The sequence below is a fragment of the Gorilla gorilla genome, chromosome 12 (assembly GCF_029281585.2).
Source record: "Gorilla gorilla gorilla isolate KB3781 chromosome 12, NHGRI_mGorGor1-v2.1_pri, whole genome shotgun sequence".
NCBI classification, from domain to species: Eukaryota; Metazoa; Chordata; class Mammalia; order Primates; family Hominidae; genus Gorilla; species Gorilla gorilla.
Genome location: NC_073236.2, coordinates 89343535 through 89362926, shown reverse-complemented (window position 1 = coordinate 89362926; position 19392 = coordinate 89343535). Strand labels below are relative to the sequence as shown.

Sequence of the window (19392 nt, the reverse complement as noted above, 5' to 3'; positions counted from 1 at the left end):
CAGAAAATATCAATTCAAGCAGTGTGGTATACAAGCTTCAAACATACCAAGGTAGACGAGGTTGGCTTTATAAATAGGGGACTCATTCTCATTTTCATTACTGAAGCTGTACTTAGCACCACCACTTAGTACTGTTTATAAACTCTTTGATATAGCAAATAGTGGTCTTAAAGTCCCTTGGTGGGTTGCCACATGAAGAGAACAAAGAAACTCCTTTAGTGGTCTGAGCCCTGTGTACTATTATCACATTATCAAAGATGCAGGTTCTCTTTTTGATCCTTGAAGTGACTGGTTAAAAAAAAAAAAAATGACCCATTAGCACTAATGGGTCCTGCAGGTGAGCCCCTGTGCATGTGAAGGAGGATATACTTAATGGCTCTGTGTATGAACAAGAGCCTGCATGGGCAACCAGTAAAAGCCAACTTTCCTGTAGATATGAAGGTAGCCTGTTACCTCTTCTTCAAAATGAGTGGCTGATTTTTAATTCATATGCTTTAAGGACCATGTAGGCAATTGATAAGGCAAAGGTTGAATTGGGACACTTTACACAAAAGATGTAGAGAACATGTATAATACCAAAAACTCAAAAGTCTAAGGGGTGAGTTTCTTAAAATAATCTCATTAATACCCTTATTTTTAGTACTGTATATACACAGGCACTATGTTCCTCTCAAGGGTGTTATCTGTGAATGAACTGGGGTGATATCATGAGTATCCATTCCGCAGTAGTTGAGCAGTAATGACTAGGGAATAGGGCACAGGCATTTTGGTTTTCTCTGTCTACAAACCCTGGCTCTGCCACCTACTGGCTGTCTCAGTGTAGGCAAGTTAGGTTACATAACTTCTTTAAGAGTCAGATTCTTCATCTATGAAATGGGGTTGATAATGCCTACCTTGCAAGGCCATAAGGATTACAAAGTATGCACATAAAGCATCTAGTATACAGCATGGACTTAGCCCGTGATTGATACTGGTATGGCTGTGTCAGTATATCTGTAAGGACTACACATCTATTATGTACCTCAATCTATGCTGATTCCACTGAGAAATGCAGAAGAAGGAGAAGTATAGTTTATCTCCTGTTTCTAGCACAACTGGAGTGACAAGATGTCAATTTTATAAATTCTCCACGATATTTTTTCTACTGGATTTAGTTGACAGTCTTTTGTGTGCTGGAAGCGTGCCTTACACTATTCTAAAAGTGGCTCACAGAGCTCCTTTGACTTAATTTGAAATTCGGTGACACTGAATCTGGTAATATAAATAGGAAAGTTGCTTGACAAATATCTTCTAATTTGACACAAAGCGATTAAGAGGACAAAAAAACTCTATGAAGCCCAAGGGCCAGGTTGTCAGTTCCAGACTAAACATGCCTTAGAAAATCAGAGAAATAGCAGGTTTTTGTGGACTGTGGTTGCAAAGTGGGGGAGCATACAAAAGTTGAGACAAGAAGAAAGTATGGGAGACATTACTATTGTAATGATATAAATGTGGATGTCAGACACAGGGAACAGCACAATTGTACCATGGAGACAAAATTTATATGGCATTTAGGAAAGAGAATAAAAGGCTTGACTGGAAGAGAGGAGTTTTCAGTTATTTATTAAGTTATGTAAATAATATTGTATAAGTAAAGTCAAAGGAAAGGCCACCATAGAACTTATGACTGCTGGCTGAAAAAAATAAATAATTAAAGATAATGAGAAATCCAAGGATCAAAGCAAAGCAGGCTAGCAAACTAGGGAATTTGAAGCAGTAATAATCTGGAGGAGAAATAAAATTGCATTTAACATCACGTATGTGGAATTTGAGTAGGAACATCCTAGAGGAATCCAGTGATATGAACCTGGGCCTTAGGGAACAGAGGTTGGAGCTTAGAAGCCTTCCTTCAGAGCCACCAACCAAAAGCAGACAAATGAAGCGGTAGAGATTTTCTCTTCACTTAAAATAGGAAGCATAAGGCAATTAGAGTAAAGACCAAGCTCTGCCTTACAGTAGCAGAATGCAAGTGTCAAGGTATAATTAGTTCTTTGACTCAGCTTTCCTGTTTATTCACATGTACTTTTTTGAACCTCTTAAATATCTCACTTTCATTTTAATTTTTTAAAAAAGCATACAGAAAAAGGACAATTGCCTTATAGATTTGAATAGCTAAAACTCCAGGAAATATGAAGGAAGCTCTCACAAACTTTTATAAATGGCATTTGAGGAAAAAGAAAAAGTGAAGTCACACAAATTAGCTTACTTTCCTATAGCTGGACCAGAGAAAGTACAATTCTAGACACTTCATTTTAAGAAGATTGGACCTTGGAGAGAAAATTTGGGTGCAACTTTTTCTCCTAATTCTTATTATGATTGGATGGTAAAAGTAGTGCAATCAAGCTGGGGTAGTTTCTGAGCACATTCTATGGGAAGGGTGCCTTTCGGGGAACAATCAACCTCTGTCCCCAAATTTGTACCATTATCTTTAATTTTAATATTGTATTGCACACACACAAAGGAATATCTGTAGGTCAGACCTTATCTAGATACACTGAGAGAGCTTGTCTTTAGGTGACAAATCCAAACCTCTAAAACAGGTGTTCCCTGTTAGATAAAAGAAAATGACCTATAATATCTGATAAACAAACATTTGTTTGCTTTCTTAGTAGAAAGCCTAAGTGTGACTGCTTAAATAAATAATATTAAACTACTAAAAGAAAAAGCATGGGAAGTGAATACTGCTCTAATCTATTTGAGCTTACAAGTAAACAAATATAAACTTCTATAACAAACCACACAGAAATGAACAATGAAAGCTATACAAGATCATTTCTAAGTTCAAGGCTTGTAAAATATTCAAAAATGGAAATCAAATGGGCAATTCAAGCAGACGTTTTGCTCTGAGACACAAGATCTGTGTCTGTAATAAATCTCCATTTTTTAAAACATTAATTTTAGAAACTCTCCACTGAAGAGATGTTAAGTGGTCACCAGTTTAATTTATTAATTGTCTTTTAACTTCTATACATCTTAGTCTCCCTTGGTACATAAAAGGTTTAGTCTTACAACAATCTATTTTTGCTTCTGTAGGAAATAACCATAAATTATTATCTTTAGGCGTGTCCTGAATTTCTAGGTCCAGCCTAAAATCAAACCTTCATCATCTCCCCTGCTGTGAAATTACTTTTTCTAAACTTTCATGTTGTGTAATAGCCACATTTCTAGTCTACCTGCTCTCCAGATTGGAAATTCAGTATCATTTTTAACTTTATTTTATATCTCACACCTTACAATCAACTACTGCCAAGGGGTGAATGACTCAACTTTGCCAATATTTCTGACATTTGTTGTTTCGTTTTCATTCCCATTTCCAGTTCTTATCTATTTTTCTTCTTGTACGCACCTTTTAAGTACTAACCTGTTACCTGGTGTCACTGTCTCCATTCAGCCTCCTCATCAACACTGTCTCAGTCACTACACTGTGTTCTGATATCTTCAATACCTTTCTGTATCATCTAAATTAAGTCTAAGGCTCAGCAGTGATCAAGATTTTGAATTACTTCTCTTCAAAAACTTTCGCTAAACTTTGAACTATCTTTCAAAAATAACTTTTGCCAGGTAGAAGATTGAAATAATATCTATCTTCGCCCCACAGTCTGACCTTTAGTCAAACTTTGTTGGCAGCCTTTCCCCAACTCTGCATTTTCCCACTGCTCCATCCCTGCTTGTGGTATACAATACTTCCAGCATGAATGCCTTTCCTTTTCTGATGTTGTTCTTCAAAATCCTACTCAACTTGGGGGACTCAACTCAAACTCTACCTTGGAAATGTGTACCTGTTTCCTTAGCCACAGAATCCTCATAAAAAATTGAACCCCTTTTCTGAAAATGCTTTTATCTTTTTCAGTTCTTTGTATGTGTAAGCCTTATGTAACCATTAGTTTGTAAATTATTTGAAGGAATAATCCTAAACACATTTATATTCTCTTTTTCACTTAGTAAGCATTTGATAATTATTTGTTGACTCACTGAATGAATAGATGAATTAGTAGTTCACATTCAATAAATAATCATTGAAACAATAAGGACACAGGGAAGGTTTTATGTCAGCACTCATATTTGTCCCTGGCTCTTTTTACCTAAGCAATAATGAATTAAGTTAATTGTGGAAAAGTTTTCATCTGCTAATCCACTTCTTTTTTTTTTTTTTTTTTTGAGATGGAGTCTTGCTCCATTGCCCAGGCTGGAGTGCAGTGGCACAATCTTGGCTCACTGCAACCTCCGCCTCCTGGGTTCAAGCAATTCTCCTGCCTCAGCCTCCAGAGTAGCTGGGATTACAGGTCTATGCCATTACACCCGGCTAACTTCTGTATTTTTAGTAGAGATTGGGTTTCACCATGTTGGCCAGGCTAGTCTCAAACTCCTGACCTCAGATATCCGCCCGCCTTGGCCTCCCAAAGTGCTGGGATTACAGGCATAAGCCACCATGCCCGGCCTGATCCCTTTCTTAAACACAAAGGTGAAGCCATCCAGCTCATTAAGAAAATTTAGGGAATTCAATGGCATATTTTTTCCCACTCTGATAGCGTAACTTGATAGAGTAATACATGACCAGTTTTAACTGACATATACTGAATTTATTTGTAGAAAGAGATACAGAGATGAAGATAGAGGTGTAGAAACAGTTTGGAGTATCAGTGGTGTAGTAATGAGAACCCATGCATGAATCGTCTTCTCCAATTAAAATATGTATAAAAATCTTTGGAGGAAATTAAATTTGAGCCTATCCTGGCCTTCTGTTTCATTCTGGCTCTGTGCTGCTCCATATACAAAGACAACCTGATTCATGCATCCTCCATAGGCATATGGACACCATGAGCACTTCACACTGTCTCTGCAGACTCATCTGCTCTGTTATTATCACAAAGAAAGACATGCATTTATTTGCTGTCTGTGTCTGTAGAACACAGAGAAGCTAACTGTGTGGACCCTTAGTGCTCTGCTCTAGTGAGTTTGTTAATCCTCAACTGCACTTCCTTTTGGTTTGCAGATGTTTCACTCCTTCTAGCCTTTGGGCCACCACTCAAGGACTCGTAAGGTTAGAGTCCTTCTAGTTTGTAGCTTCTATTTCTTGGCTCCTTGCCAGCCACAGGTGTTCTTGATGCTACAGCAGGCTTACACATCTAACAGTATATTGCTTTAGCTAAAATGACTTTGAGTTTCACAAAAATCACCGAGACAACTGAACTGAAATGTACAGAGTCCTGAGTGAGAGAGGTCTTCCTTACTGCTTTGAATCTTTGGTAATCAGTGTCAGGCATTACTATGGTCAAAACCAGAAAAAACAGCTCTGACTTCATCATTATAATAATAACTGACATGAGTTAAGTACCCTTAACTTGACCAAGCATTTGCACATATATTGTTATATCTGGTTTTTGCCTGTTGAGCTACAAGAGGAGTAAAGGTTATCAGGGATACATGTTACAGATGAAGAAACTATGGTTTAGGGCTACAATACCAGAACAGGGCAGGGTCTTATTGCAAGCCCAGGTCTTCTGAAACTATGTTAATTGTCCATTAATCCAGACTGACATGCACATGTACACCCTGTACACTCTAAGTGGCAAGTGGCCAATATATACAGCTTCACTACTACAACATACAGGAAATTTTGGAGAGTTGTGGCTAGTTGATAAAAGTAACGGTAATAAATGGTAGCAAAAATCCAAGCAAGCTAACAAATTCCTGAGACAACTGGTACAATAAGAGACTTATCTGCATAATAATGGAGTAATCTCATAAAGGCAAAATCAATTTTCTTCCATAATTATAAATATTAGGTATTCAAATTCTGATACATAAGTAGAATTCTTACGTTCAAAACTTTTTAAATCAAATTTTATCAAAATGTTTTTACCAAAAGTCAACATTTGATTTTTAGATACAGCAGTTACTTTTCAATTGTCTCCCACAAAGAGATAAATCAGACACTTGTATGTATCCATGGCCCAATCTAGTACAAACCAGCACTTACGTGGGACAAGTTGGGGGAGGGGCAACCCCAAGAAGATAAGAGTTTAGACCTTAACGTTTTCCTGTAGTGAGTTTTGGGGAGTTAATATTGTTATTACCCATATCAACAGAACATATAATTCTCTCAATATTCTGAACTTTTGTTTCTTATGTAAATTTTGAAACAAAACTGCCCCAAAAAAGATTTTTTTAAAAATATGATTCTGAAACTTACAACAGGAAGACAGATTTTGTTTGTATGTTTGGCCAACAGACTGTGAGGAAACCTGGTGGGCATGCTAAATGGGAAATAATAAAGTGAAATTGCTATGGGAGTGTGTATAGTAATCCATCTTCTTTTAAACCCACTCTATGCCAGTAACACTGTGGCAGATGGGGTGCGAGTTCAGGGATATAAATCCATGCTAAGCTAACTTCATCTAATGGCTTTAAATTTTTAAATTTACCTTTAGGTAAAAATTGGGTACAAACAGTTTCAGCTTTTTCCTTTTGTCTCATCCAAATGACAGCCAGTTTAAATACCTGTGACATTCCTTACAGCAGATAATTCTGTCACCATTCCATGTTTCATTTTTTTACTTACTGTGTAATGCTCTCTGGGACTGCATATGGATTTGCAGGGGTTTTCAACCTCACATATACTGCTGTACCTTACACATGCATAAACAGTGCAGTTTGAAAGGTGCTTTTTTCAGAAGCTTTTGAACCAGAGTGACTCCATCTTGAATAGGGGCTGGGTAAAATAAGACTGAGACCTATTGAGCTGGGCTGCATTCTCGAAAGGTTAGATGTTCTTAGTAACATATGAGATAGGAGGTCCACATAAGACACAGGTCACAAAGACCTTGCTGATAAAACAGAATGCAGTAAAGAATCTGGCCAACAGGCGCGGTGGCTCAGGCCTATAATCCCAGCACTTTGGGAGGCTGTGGCAGGAAGAAACCCCATCTCTACTAAAAATACAAAAATTAGCTGTGCGTGGTGGCATGCGTCTGTAGTCCCAGCTACTTGGGAGGCTGAGGCAGGAGAATCGCTTGAACCCGGGAGGCAGAGGTTGCAGTGAGCCGAGATCGCGCCCATGCACTCCAGCCTGGGCGACAGGGAGAGACTCCGTGACAAAAAAAAAAAAGGAATCTGGCCACCAAAACCAAGATGGCAATGAAAGTCACCTCTGGTCATGCTCACTGCTCACTATATGCTAATTATAATTTATTAGCATGCTAAAAGACACTCCCACAAGTGTCATGACAGTTTACAAATGCCATGTCAACGTCAGGATCAGAAAGTTACCCTATATGGCTTAAAAAGGGGAGGAACCCTCAGTTCTGGGAATTGCCCACTCTTTTCTGGAAAACTCATGAATAATCCACCCCTTGTTTAGCATATAATAAAGAAAAAACTATAAGTACACTCAGTTCAGCAGTCCATGACGCTGTTCTGCCTATAAAGTAGCCATTTGTTTGTTTCTTTACTTCTCTAATAAACTTGCCTTCACTTTACTCTATGGACTTGCCCCAAGTTCTTTCTTGCACAAGGTTCAAGAACCCTCTCTTGGGTTCCAGATCAGGGCCCCTTTCTCGTAACACTTTCACATCTCTTACTCCATTTGATCCTTGTTGCAACCCTTCACAATAGGTAGGGTGGTTATTATTATCCCTACCTGACAGATGAACAAACTACCCTTCTGAAAAGTTTAGTTACCTGCACAGGGTAATACAAGCAATACAAGAATAATAATGCCAGGACTTAAGCGTTTGACTCCCAGGCTAATTCTTTTCCGATGCACCACACTCTCTCCTATTTTTACTAAAACGCTTCTCAATGACAGGAGTAGAATACATAGAGGAGTTTAGAAATGACTGTTCTGGAAATTAAAAGAGAATTATAAATAGGGAACAAGTAGCAGAACTTATGTAAAGCTGTTATTTTTTCCCGAATAGTGTATAGAACAATTAGACTTTCTTTCCCAAAATAACTTTTCTTATTTGAAAGACAGGTTTTTTTCTTATTTCAAAACAAATGAACATTTATTTTGGGTGGGGAAGACCCAGTGGCATAAAGGGTAAATATAAAAGAACAGCTCTTTCCTATAGTACGTCTCTTTAATGCAGGTGAAAAAGTGGCACCGGCTCTCAACTTAGATATAAACAGGATAAAAAAGGTTATAGCCACCAGTGGTTTTCTGTGTAGCTTGAAAGGACAAAGTAGTATAAAGCACACACAAAAAAACTTACAGACATTGCCAAAGAGCTTTTAAAATATTATGAGCTTCCTGGAGTTAAATCACACTCTTGTTTTTCCTTAAGTATCTGAACATTTCTGTATTTTTTTTTTTCCAAAAAAGAATTCCTTCTGTGCTCCAAAGATGGAATATTATTAATACCAATAAGGTCACCACATCCAGTTGCTATAGTGTAATTTCCTAGTGCATGTCTCCAAACACTTTGTTCTTCCAACATAAACTATTCTTAAGGAGAAATGGAGATACTTAAAAGCAGGGATCCCTCCTCCACGTCAGGGAAGTGTTAGGAACTTTTCCTAAAGGCTAAGGAAATTAAGGGCTTTGAGAGCTGAACGAACCTGCAAATAGCCAGTTTGCACCAGCCGATGACTGATTGATAGGCCAACCCCCAATCACCCAACCAAGTACTAGATTTTCCAGAGCCTATTCTACATACCTATAAATGCAAATGTTCTGCAGAATATATATAAAGGACACACAGCAATTAAAGTTGTTAGCTGTATTGTTTGAGGAGGACTTCAGGGGCTAAGAAGACAGAACCAATATATAGATGCTATGCAGGGCACTGGGGAGAGAAGAGCATATAGAAAGTAAAGTGGAAATATCCAGTTCCTTTGCAACTACCAGAAGTGGAATTTTCAATGTTATACAATGTAGTAGAAAAGTAGAAGCTTGATTAAGATTTTTTATGGAGTAGAAAGTGTTTTATTTTATGATATTTCCCCCCAAGATTAAAATAAATGTTAGCTTTTCACTGTAGATATTCAGAAGTAATCCTTTCAAATATTTTGGCAAATACAGATGGCAGTATTTAAATACTGCCGTAGACCTGGGTTCAAATTCTGTTTCTATCGCTTCGTGCTACGTGAGAAATGAATAACTCACTTAAGCCTTCCAAGTCTCCATTATCTCATCTGTAAAATGGGGGCACTAATAATTCATTGATCTAATTGTTGTGAGGATTCAGAGACCGTATGTGTAAAATGAATACTAAAATTGAATTTCTGACTGAAGTGCCAACACAGTCAATATCAGACAATGTGAGAATGAGACAGACACCCAGATTCAAAATTTATCAAGGAACAGGTGAAATACTGGTTCTAAGGCCCTTGAACCCCTCAGCTACATTAAGGAAATAATAAAAATAAAATGGATCAGAAATTGGAAGGAAAGGTGTCTGAGAATATTTTTTGAAGTAGCTCGTACTATGCAGTGAGTTTGTGCTCCTACATTCTAGCTCCAAGCCTAGCAAGGCAGCTGTCAGAGGAGGGTCTCCTGGAGTGCTTGCTTTGCATTCCCGACCACTGGAGGATGCAGAACTGGCACCTGACATACTGAGAAAACTTTAAAGAGGTCAAGATGGAATGGAACGGAAATGAGAGCACTGGGAATGGGGTACACTTCCAAGGTTGAGGGGACAAAGGATCTATGGAAACTCCTCGTGGGCCTAGATAGGCCCCAAGTGCATGACAGCAAGCCAGGCAGGACTGCCTAGAGACAGGGCAGCCCATGTGGTAAGAGTCTGTGAGGAGGGAGCAGAAGCACCCCCTACACAGGGATTAAGGTTGGAAGGTCTAGCAGAAAAGCCTTGGATGCACCCAAGAATGCACCAGGAGAGGAGGAATTCGAGGGATCTGCCAGACCAAGAGTCCCAACGTCAGTTGATGCGCCTTGTCAAAAAGCTGTCGAAAGATAACTGCAGGAAAAGGCAGTAGCCGAACTTGCCCTTTGCCCTACTGCCAGTGACTGACCAAAGCAGAGGGCAGCCTCAATTCTGAGCTTTGATTAGTAACTCAGATTGGTGGTTTGTAATTTTAATGAATGTTATGTTTTATAATATAAAATTATTATATAATTACCTTAACAGTGAACCCAAACATTTACTCTAAATCAGTACATGGTACAAATACCTTAACACAATACATTTTAAAGTGATCTGTTGCGGTAAAAAAAAAAATGATATTATAGCTTGACCATATTAGGACATCATACTTATTTAATGTAATCCTTTCACACATAAGCCCTTAACATGATGCATGACATATAGGCATGCATAAATGACATAATTGATAATAACGAGGATGACGGTGACAATAACGAAGGTAATTTATTATATCTTTGAATAGAGAATAAAGACAGACCCAAGCTATAAGATAGTTTTTCTCATGAAAACACTCAGTTTTCTACAATACCACTCTATTGATGTGCATGATTCACACATGTCGCAGCCAAAAGACATTTAATGTCATTTTGGACATCATTTTGGGAAACTGAGTTCACTGGGTTTCACAAAAAATATAGGGAACTACACATGTTAAATTTTTTAACTGTCAAAGGGCTGTTGTGTTAGAGAAAGAATGGTACACTAGTACAGGCCCTTATAGTGTTTGAATTCTTTTTACAGTCCCAGAACTCTAAGGGGAAGCCAGTGGTGAGAGGCCTAAGGAGTCTGTGTATTGTGGGTAGGGGAGTGTGAGTGGGGCATGAGGAGGGGAGAGGGAGGAGAGAACTTCCCACAGACAGGTTAGGAATATTGATAACTAACATCATACTAGTCAACCTCTAATAAACTTGAGATGGCAAATGGGCTCTGCTTGTACTAGGGTAGTTATGGGAAATTGGCCTAAATATTGCCAACACCTGTCAGATCCAAATGAGCCTTACGAGCCCTCCTAGTCCTTTTCATGAACCCTTGAGCATCAAAGAATACACTGGCAAACCTTGTGCATTGTTCTGGGAATTAATTGAGATGAGATACCATGTGCAAATATTTATAACAGTACATGAGATATGACGAACCCTTAGAAATGGTTACAATAATTTCTATTTAGTATTACTATCATTATTGTTCTGGTGAGATGCTTACCCTCCCCAAGCCTTATGTTAGTTTCATCACCTGTTACATGGCGATAAGTACAGCAACTTCATCAGTTTGTCACAAAAATTAAAGAGAAAATATATGTAGCTGTCTTACCTAATGCCTAGTAAAGGTAGATGAGGATGATGATGACAATGATGGTGATAGTGATATACCCTGCCTAAGGAAATACACAAAAGAAATGGCAGAGATGCTATTTCACCCAGGTCTTTCTGATGTCAAAGACTGTATTATTAATTATAATGCTATATGCTTCTTGTATTGTCCTTACGAACAATCAAAATAATTAATTGCAAAAGCCAAAAAGGGGCCACTTTTAAGAATGGACACAGAAAACCACATTCATGTGATGTCAATGGGGTACACTGATTGACCTATGTGGTTCCTAAGGAGCACTGGAAGTACCCTCTAGTGCATGAAAATAAAGAGCCACAACAGTGTTATGTCATTAAAAATGCACTTTCCTGTGTGGATAAAGATGGCAGATTTAGCTTTTGAGCATCTCTACCGTGGGAGCAGCAACTTTGTTTTAAGCCCACCCAACTTTCAAGTCTATTTCCATGTTGACCCATGGCTCAAGAGGAATTGTACAGTACCCGGGATGGAAGCTGGCTTTCTTCTGGGTCATGCTGAAACAGGGTAGGGGCTGCGTTATTACTGAAATCCAACTAGATGAGACAATTGCCTGAAAATAATAGTGACATTCCCTTTTGGGAATATAGTAAACAACTGTAACATTGCCCAGATGTCAGCCTGGGCCCCTATGTCCATTACAGATCTAGATGAGTCTGGTTAGGACCCTCGCATCTGCACAGAAGGTAAAAATCTAAGGTCCTCCTTCTCCTGGCATTTCCTGTGAATTCCTGGGAACCTCTGACTATTGCTTGGCTTTGCTACCTCATGTACTCCCTATGTATAAACAAAGTCTCTGTCTCCACCCAAAAACAAATGCTGCTCACTCAAGCACTTATGAGTTTCATCATCTAAACATTTGGGTATCACCTAGCACTTAGTATTCTATCACCTTGAAGAATTAGGCCCTATCCTCACCCCCTACTCCAGAGCAAGGCAAACCCTGTCCCTTAATTCTTGCATAGCAGGTTAAAAATCACACTTTTTGAGCCTTTGATATCTCCATTTATAACCCAAGTAGCCTATCCCCATATTTCTTTAAACAAATCCAGTAAACTCATATTTGTATAATGTGACTCTGTCTCTTATTCCCTCAACCTGGCGCAGGGAGGACATCTGTCTTGATCAAATGTACTCTTCCAAGAATTTGGCACTAGAACTGCTAAACTTAAACGAGTCTTTCTTGGGTATTTGAGTTGATCAGGGGTGAAAAGCCAGGTCTGAGAAGGCCAAGTTTACCAATGCTTGTGAAAGCAGAGAAAACTAGTGTGCAGAGCAGGAGAGGAACAAGGGAATGCTCCTTGGGCAGCTGATGGGAGGCAGCTCACAGCCCCAGTAGAGACCAAGTGAGGCTGCAACACTGGCTTATTGCTAAAAGCTTTCCTGAGTACGCCTTTTATGGAGCCCAGCATTGATCTTTCTCTGTTCTTGTCCGTGGGTTCCTGGAATGCTATATCCCGTCCCCCTGTTCCTTTCCCCATCACTTGTCAGTCTGAATGGTTTTATGCTACTGTACTCCAAAGACTTCTGAATAAGTCTCCCTTCAGCAAAAAGAGGGAGGTCTGAGAGCTAGGAAAACCCTGAAGATTTAAATCTTACTTGAATGAGAGAGATATTGTCAGATATCTGCCTTCTCAGATGGCTGACAAAGACAGCTCTTGAACAAGAAGCTCGAATTCTAAGAAGACAACGCACCACCACTCCTGGCATTCCCTAAAGAGGGACCTGCACCAAAGGCTCGTCTCTGGATGACGATGAGGTCTTGTGAGCAGTCACCTGACCTTTGAGAACTCAGCTCTGAGCACCTGCAGGTACTTGCTGCTCCACGGCACAAACGTCACCACCTTGAAGAGCTCAAGCCATCTGATCACCATCCTGCTGGGACATGGTAAACTGTCAGCTTATCATGAAAGGCATCTGGGCATAGGATTGAACTTTCCAGTAGCCCACACTTGGCTGTGGAAAAGCTGAAGAAAGCTATTTCTCCCTGTGCACAACCTCCTTGTGGCTGTTCCAAGCATGGAAGCCAAGGCCTGTGGCTGTCAGAGTTCAGCTAGTGTGCTGGGTGAGAAGAAACCAGCCCCAGGGCTTTATGCATCTGCAAATGGGATGGGTTGGGATCTTTAAAGTTTCACCAAAAGCAGAGTCAATAGGTGGCACTCTCACTACCAATCTCCATCTTGGGCCTGTGACTGAACACACCAATAATCTTCACCAATGAATGCACATAAAGGTGCAGATTTCTTTTCAGTGTGTTGCTGCAGGTTGTCACTAGCAGTCAATTGAGATTGATATGAGCAACGCAACTTCTATCTTCTCAGCTATGGTAAAGAAATGTGAAACTGGGATAGCTGTGCAGGTCAACCTCCCCTGAGCAGATTTCTCTCATCTGTAAAAGGAATTGGTCAGACCAGACAATCTCCAAGATCACTTATATTTCCTAAGTTCACATGATTCTAATTGTGGGAAGAGAAATTTCAAATAATATAGTTGGAGGGAGCTGATAAAACTAAATATAGACAACGCATGGTTAATGTCAGAAAAATTCAGAAACAAGTAAAATGGGTGAAGGAATTTTTAAAAAATGCTTTTAGTAGAGAATAAAGAATTTACACTCTGCTGAAATACTGTGAGCTGGGCCAAGAACCACAGGGAAGCAGAGGGAAGAACTCCCAAACCAAATGTTGGGTAGCAGGTCCCAGATAACTGCACGGGAAGGGAATAACTGCATGGGAAGGGAATGTTTTAATCCCACTCTGAACTTCCCACCTCCTTAAGGTAGGATTAAAACACACTGACAAAGGCTTTACAGTACGGAGAACAGATTGAGACAAATTCTGCAAAACCCGGGGATTCAATGGATGTCGCAGGAGAGAAACAGTAGTTTCACATCTCTATCTGTCTTTCAAGTAACTGCTCTAAAATTCTTGTGTAAGGAAAGGAGTAACAATATATCAAGTCTTATTTCTACATATTCAGAACCTTATTGTCTTTGTTCTGTACCATGGCAATTGCCTCAAAAGTGGTGTCTTTTCCCTGAACCTCGGCTCATCCATCCCATTGAAGCCAAAGGAATAATTCTAATGAGCATTGTGAACTCTCCTCTGCTTCTCAAAACCCTTTAATTTCACCTTTCCCATCTTCTGGCATGGCGTTCATGGCGTTCAAAATGAGAAAATTACCCTGCTGTTTTGTCAGGGGTTACAGACGGCCTTCTAACCCATAGTCTCCTTCTCTTCCCTTTCAAGTTCAAAAAGCTACCTCTGTGTAATTGCGTAATTGGACTAAAGAAGTGAGCCTAGCCAGTAGCAGCAGGGGAAAAGCTTATGAAGTTACAGCCTAGACCCAGGTCCACACACTGTATTAAACCCTGTACTGGGGGGAATTGGAAAGTGAGATGAAGCAGTGAATGGACAGAAGTGGAAACATACACAGGAATAAAAGTCATAGGTGTAAGCCACGAGACAGAAGAAGCCAAGAGTGGAAGAAGCCAGCAGGCAGAGAGGAGCCATCTCACAGCAGTACCAGCAGACAGAATAGAGCGATGGTGGCTGCACTGCCGTCGTGGTGGGGCAATGGATTAGGGAGCAGTGAACATGTGTACCCAAGGGAAAAACCAAGAGGTTGGCTCTTGAGATCCCAGTATGACTCCAAGAACAAAGTTCTTATCCTCTGTGAGGCCTCATTGCTCAACAGCTGAAAGGGTTTCTTGTCTGTCTTACTTCCTACTGGATCCTTAAAATAATCTACAAATGGAAATAGTGTTAATAAATCTCTTTCCCTTATATAGACTACAAAAAAAAGTAACCTCAAACAGCAACAACAAGAAACTAATAAAGATGGCCTAACCACAGGACAGCAGGACCTTCCCTCCACTTCCGGTGCCATATCCTGCTCTAATGTTAAGCTCAACATCACTCTTCCCTGAATATTTTCTATTTAAACAAAGTATCTGGGCAAGACAAGTGGGCTGTCAGATGTCCTGTGGGCTGAATATACAAAGCCTGGGCATGTTTAAATGTGATTATGACTTTGAATAGAATCTGGTTTACTGAATGACAGCAGTAAAGATTTGTCAAGTAGCAACATGAAAAGGTATAAAATGGAGGGGATATGTGTTATATTCAGGATTGGAGAGGGCAGGGAGCTGAGTAATAGCAACTGGTCAGAGATGAAGAAGAAAAGAGCAAGAATACTATTTATCTTCAGACTTTGCTTAGAGGTTGAGTATATTTGAAAAGAAAGTCCCTGTTGAGTTGTTTCTGATTAGGGACATTTAACTGGCTTCGCAGCAGGATGAACAATAGCAGGCAGTTGCCTTCAGGGTGAGATTTAAGGAGGAATACTAGGAAGGTTGAGGAGGAGATAAACGGGTGATGATCCTGGTAAGAAGGAAAAGGGGCAAGATCAGAAGACAATGCCAGAGCTCAAAATTCTTGAAGGAATTTTGGGTTTGAGAGGGAGAACAGAGGAGGAAGAAAGGACAAAGTACTGCCTGGGTTGACCTAGATGTGGCCCATAAATAAATCACTGTACTCAGTTTTATGTAGTTTTGCTAGGTGGCCACCTGAGGGCACTCTATGCTACACAGCTAGGAATCTTTAATTTTCCCCCTATCAAGTAAACTATATATATCCTCAATTTGCTGAAGGATAAACTTAGCTAATGCTTTAAAGAAGGGTACTCATTGAAGGTGGGGGCCAAAAGCAATTATTCCTCCCTATTTTTTTCCTCAACTAGATTAATAAATGAGCAAGACTGACCTCAATTTAAATCCCTGGGTAATTGCAAGGATTAAATACAGTAACTTCAGTTAAATCTATTTAGCATTTAGTAGGCACTTAATAAATATTAGCTCCCTCCCATATATATGCACATCCTAACATACAAATTTGCCAAATACAGGAACAAGAGAAGAAACATAAGGAGGAATTGCACCAACCATTTATCTCTCTAAAGGAGGCAGGGCTCAGAAGTCCTAAAATGAATACAAAGCTAGGCTAGGAAATCATTCCAGAGAGCAAATTTCTGCTGCTCCTTTCATTGCATGTTGCTGCTTGTACATAATAACCAGAGGGAATAGAACACAAACAGCTGGGAAATAAAGATGAAAGCAAAACTGTATCAGCAGGAAGAGACACACAACCCCCTGAGAATCGAGCGGTGTCATGAAAGATAAGCTGAACAAGGCCAGCTGCATGGAATTTATCTTCTGAGAGAAAGATCATTAGATTCCTACCCATTTCTGATCGTTTCTATTGGAGTCAAGGTGGAGAATGAAATACATGAGCCCCAGTTTTCAAAGTTCTACACTAAAGTCCTGTTCCTATAATGAAAGAGAGCCACGGACAAAAGCATTCATCACTATAAAAGCCAACTGTGGAATTTTAGATGTCTGAAAACAAAAGAAATTCTACTTCCCCTTGCAAATGGAGCAGGTTGAGGTTTCCCCAACTCCCGGGTCCTATGCAGCATGTTTTGTGGCCTTCTGCTGCCCTCTAGTGTCTTTTTAAGGTATGGTAAAACATAAGGAGGATGAAAAAAATTCTCCTAATAATCCTAACCAGCCAATAATGTGACTTCAGCCCGGGGCTGGTAAAACAAACAAAAAAACAGTAACATTCTGAAATAAAAGCAAAACCAGGATTTACACAAAAATTTAAAAGTGAGTTAAATTTGGCCTCAACATAGATCTTGCATTATTTCAGGACTCTGAAATAATGGCATCTCTTATCAGTCAATGCACTTTAAAAAGACAGATGCCTGTTGTTTTCTGCGCATCTCTCTCAAATGATTACTGCCTTGGTTGGTCTGAGATAGGATCCAGAAATATGCACTTCGCAAACACCACTACATGATTCTCAAGTAGTTAAAGTTGGCTGACCTTCTTTTGAGAAGCACCAAAGATGGCTGCAATGACTTTCAGCAGGGTGGAGAGTAAATCTGATATTTTCTTTAATTCTTTAAGAATACAATCTATTGACCAAAACAGGTCAACTTTCATTTTTCCTGCAGCTCAGTGCCACATGATTAGTATGCAAGGAAAATACTGCTGTCCATGTCTGAGCAAAGAGTTCATGTAGAAGTTCTCCTTTATGAATAAGTCCCTCTAAATTCCAGTAGGCATCCAGGTGGAAAAAAGAAAAAAATGCCTCGTCGCTCTTGCTCACCCTTCAAATATCCCTCAAACATTACTGCTGCAAAAAAGCCTTCCAGGTGGTCCCAGCTTCGTTTCAATGCCCCACTACAGCTCCACAGCACCTAAAAGTGCTGTCCTTCTCTGTCCTATAAGTGCTCCCTCAATGCCAGCGTTCTCATAGAGACGGAGAGCTTTGCATTGCAGAAACCCTGTTGTCCTCTTTCCAAAGTCAATGCTCCATAAATACTCATGCTCTGGCCAATGCCCACAGCCACCCTTACCCAAAGTGGTGATGATGGGAGACAAGACACATCAGGCCCCACGGCAGGCTGTTCTCAAACTCCCTCTAGCTGATGGTGCACATGATAAGAGGCACCGTGGGATGACTGTTGCCATCGGATCACATACGCAATTTGTTAGCCCAAACTTGGACTAATTTTAGAGACTTGCTCTTACTTTTCTGCAGTGCAGAAGGTATTATTCTATACTAATGATTAGCCCCTTCACATGGGAAATTCATAAACAATTTTAATTGTGCTTTTTAAAAAAACACAAGTACACTGAGAGTTCATTACTATATATCTTAATATTATGTAATATGCCATTTTTAAGTTCATACTTACAGTGTTTTTTCTTTATTATGGGCAAAGCCTGTTTTATCTTCAGAGTTATCCATCACTTAATGCTTTAATAAAAATAAACTCTGAAGTACTTAGATGTGTAAGTACCCCCACCAGAAAGAATCCTAGACTACAATCTCCTATTACCTTCACTTCCATTTGTTAATGAAAAATAAGCAGATATTTACTTCTCAGAAGACAGTGTCCTAACTATCTGAAGAAATACAATCCATTGTCTCACATGGCTTCTCTGGACCCTCAATGTGTAGGGCTGTACGTGCCACATACTTCAACCAATTATAAACTGTTTTTTTTTTAGCCATTTTAATTTCCAACAGAGTATCCCTAATTTCCAGTGAAGTTCACTTATACTTACTGACGTCTCACCTACACAAACAGGGCACTTTTTGCTTTAGCTTTGGTGACTTGATCAGCACACTGAATTTTACAATCTCTCCCTTTCTTTTGACAAGTACCACCTGAGCCCACTGTGCAAAACAGGGGCACATGAAAAATACAGAAGAAAAAGCTCTTAAATCAGAGGGAATAAAGAGAAAGAGGTTTGGCCTGTAAGAGGCAGTTCTTTGAATTTCATTTTATTTTTTGAGCCAAGCTATTAGATTTGTGGGTACAAATAAGATCTCTTTGAAGTTAGCAAGAAGCCCACTGTGAAAGAAGGGAGACGGCCATTACCACACATTTTATGTGTTGAGCAAATAAAGTCCCAGGATTCAAAATATATTCTGCAATTACAGAAAGCAAAACACTTTTCTTTCTCCTTTCACCTTGTTTAGAAAGAGCATTTTTCTCTAGAAAGAGTTCTGTTGAGGCTGGGTGCAGTGACTCACACCTGTAATCCTAGCATTTTGGGAGGCTGAGGCGGGCGGATCACCTGAGGTCAGGAGTTCAAGAGCAGCCTGACCAACACGGCAAAAACCTGTCTCTACTAAAACACAAAATTAGCCAGGCGTGGTGGTGGGTGCCTGTAATCCCAGCTACTTGGGAGGCTGAGGCAGGAGAATTGCTTGAACCTAGGAGGCAGAGACTGAAGTGAGCCGAGATCGTGCCACTGCACTCTAGCCTGGGTGACGGAGCAAGACTCTGTCTCCAAAAAAAAAAAAAAAAAAGAGTTAAATTTTCTCTTTCCAGTTTCCTAACTCCACTCCCCAGTGTATCTATCTTTTGAATCAAAGGGAAAGATCCCATCAATAAAAGGAGCAGCTCTTTCCAAGAAAACTTATGCCTGCAATGATATCTGTGGGGCTTTGTGATGCTTGAATACAGAGCTGAAGAATCAATCGGGTTGGGGCAGGGTGCTGGTGTTGTTTTATCCCTGGGCAAGTCATTCAAACCTCCGATTTTC

The 19392-nt window shown here is 39.8% G+C and overlaps 1 protein-coding gene across 18 annotated transcripts in view; it reads right to left on the bottom strand.

Moving 5' to 3' along the window:
• Positions 1–19392, bottom strand: part of NRXN1 (neurexin 1) — a 1113820-nt gene that overhangs the window by 556532 nt on the left and 537896 nt on the right. The gene's annotated exons all lie outside the window — the stretch shown is intronic.